The sequence below is a fragment of the Notothenia rossii genome (genome assembly GCF_949606895.1).
Source record: "Notothenia rossii genome assembly, chromosome: 9".
Classification (NCBI taxonomy): Eukaryota; Metazoa; Chordata; class Actinopteri; order Perciformes; family Nototheniidae; genus Notothenia; species Notothenia rossii.
This window is the reverse complement of record NC_136907.1, coordinates 10,389,036-10,392,271: the sequence shown is the minus strand read 5'-3', so window position 1 is coordinate 10,392,271 and position 3,236 is coordinate 10,389,036.

Below are 3,236 nucleotides of genomic sequence, written 5' to 3'. Positions count from 1 at the left end.
AACGAGCCGTGGACCCGCCCACTGTGGCCCTGCTGCGGGTACTATGAGAGGGGCTGGGGTGGAGCTCACATCAGCCTCTCCAAAGGTGCATGGACAAGCTGGGAATTCAAATGAAGCTATTATTTACAGTTATTGGGTTAAAGATGAAAGATCCCATTAGAGAGGTCATGATATGTGGGCATGAGGCACTTTCTGTTTCTGTCAAGGGGTGGAAGTAAATCTCCTACTCCTTCTCTTCCTTTATTTTGTATTCTTATCTTCCTATAAGCCTTTTTGTGTGCGTTCGTGCAATACATTGAGTTCATTTAACAATAAAAACTCTGTGAGCTCTTTGTAGGTGGAAGATAAAAGCTTCAATACCACTGTGCTTGTGTTTAACTTTCCTTTCTGGTTGCCTTTAAAGGGCCTTTCACTGTCATATTTAGTGTTTTAACTCTTCACTCATGTTCATATGTGTGACACATTCAGCCTACTTTCTTACTTTTCTTGCTTTTGATAGTACACATACACTGTATTCTAAAAATATAAGTGCCTCAAGGATTGCATTGTACTTTTCAAAAAGGTACTGTTCATGTTTCACTTAAAGGGGCCCTATCATGCAAAAGTCACTTTCTGATGTCTTTTATACATAAATATTACTCCCGCAGCGTCAGAAAATAAAATCCTCCCTCTTCCTCCGTACCCAAATCTCTAAAAACGGGGGTACAACGGAGCTGATCCGGATTTGCGTCCGATATGACGTGATATCGGAGATGTGGACCCACGGCACTATCAGAAAGTTGCGTAATATGGTCGGTGTTTACATGAGTATCGCTAACACTCAGAGCTAACCTGTACTGGAGAGCATGTGTGTGAAGAAGCAGGAAATAGAAAGGAACTCATCTTGTGGTATAACCGGCAAGAGAGAAAGCCTTTGAGCTCCATACTGTTTCAGAAATAATCCTTGATAATCCACGATATGGAGTTTCATCACAGCAGTATTTAGTTTAGACAGTAGCTGCAGGGTCCCGCATGAGCTCAGCCCCCTCCTTTCTTTATCAAACATACAAACATTATGAAATAGAGGGATATGAGGCATGGCTAGAATGGGTGATCTGTTTGGTATTTTGAGCAAAAAACTTCATAGACATGTTTTTTATATATTTTTATATATCTGAGACCTATGCTATTGCCTAAAAATAGCATGACAGGTGCACTTTAATTATGACGGTAATTATAAAATATCAGGTGTTGAAATGACTGTTGCCAAAAGTTTGAGGTTGATTTTGCTTGATTTCATGTGCACTCATGAAGAGGTAAACTGTATAGCCGTACGGATGAGAGGTCCATTTAAAGGGTATAACTGTCTAACTGAGGTCACCAAAACACCTTGTCGCTATAAAGCCAGTATTTATGACAAGCTTAAGGATGAATATATATTTCTCATCCCTCAAGGCTATGAAACAGATTTGATTAAAAGGCTTTGTGCTAGTTATTGTAGTGCGGTGTTGATTTCACTGAAAGCTCTGGCAGGACAGTGGACACTCCGAGGGCATCGGGGAAAGGTGAGATTCAGAGATTCAGAGGTGTCACATGAAACTCCCGAAAGGCCAAAGTAGGGCAAGAAAAACATAAACCCAACACAACCAAACAAATGAGCTCCATTGTTGTAATAGTCAGTGAACAGTAATGACTTCTGGACCTCGAAACTGGGCCACAGTTTGTATAGAAAGTATAGGGTTCTTTAAAATTCATTTTTGGTGTGATACAATTGACTGACTTTAGGGCAAACTGAAGATGAAAGTGTATTTTTTCCGCAAAACCATTCATCATTTCACACTGATAGGTTTAGTAATATACATATAGGGATAGGACAATTCTTTCAATATACAGATACACATTTTTTTAAATACAGATGATGGCAACAAGCAAGTGTTTAGTCCAAAAAGGATAGTTTAAGTAGGCACTGGTTTTCCTGGCTTGATATCAAATTACAATACATTCTGTGGATCCAGAGCTATGATAAAATAACAGTGACCATTTTAGATCCCATTTGATTTGGCAGATTTAAATCAGCTGTTTTACACATGTATGAAGACATCTTGCAGATTCCGGAATTTAATTTAAAACATTTCTGTATCATACATTGACAAGAGTTAATGCTTGCAGTCTGTCTTGTTGGATGGGCCACATTACAACAATACACAAAAGATGAAAAGAAATGTAAGAAATGTAAATCATTTAAATGCTGGCACATCCAATATTAACTGTCGGAAGTGATATTAACAAATTATGTGATTGAGGACAGCTATGAAGATTTATACTGTCACAACCCTGTTCATTAAATTGAGAACAGTAGTGGATATACTGGTCTCGGTTTTATAGGGCCAACAAAAGGACTTGACTCTTTTCGCAGCAGGCCGCCATTTCTTTGTCGCCTATTCCTCTCCCCTCAGGCGGAAAAGCTTAACTTTAAAACTCAGCTGTTGTCACATTCTGCAGCCTCTCCTTTGCATGTCACGCATAACTCTAATTCACTCTGATCAGTGGCTGCTCCGCACCTCCCTCTGTGAGCTGCTCCAGTGTTGCTCTGCCTGCTGTCTGAGAGAGGAAAGTGTCCATGTAGGAGGTATTGTATCAGCTGGGGGGAAAGGAGGAGCAGATTTGGATATTTGGCCCTCAGCAGGGATGCTGCCACACTGCGCCTTGTGCCAAAAAGGAACATCTACTCAGTGACTTTCCAAATCTGGTCTGTAGTGCTGTGAAATCATCATAAAATTAGTATGACTGTCTGACTTGGACAGTATCTCAAACACCGACAAGAGTAACCGTGATACCCCTAGGGCAATGTTAAAGGGGCCCTATTATGCATATTTGTATTTTGTGCCTCTACTGTGACATGTTTACTTGCTTTAATGTTCAAAAAGCTCTTCATGTTTCTCATTATGCCTGTGCTGCAGCACCTCTTTTCACCCTCTGTCTGAAACCAGAGCCCAGTCTGCTCTGATTGTTTAGCTGGCCGGCTCTGTTGTGATTGGTCGATCAATAAAAGGTGTACCGCCCCTTAGCCTATCACGTACAATGTGTTGGAGTGCTAGCCAATATAAGTGGGAGTGTTACTGTAACTTTTTATTCATGTAATTGTTATTCATGTAATTTTTATTCATGTAATTTGTATTCATGTATTTTTTCTTTTAATGTTTCTTTTATTATCTTTTCTTTTTAATCACTGCTTTTAAATGCCTTTGTCTGAATGT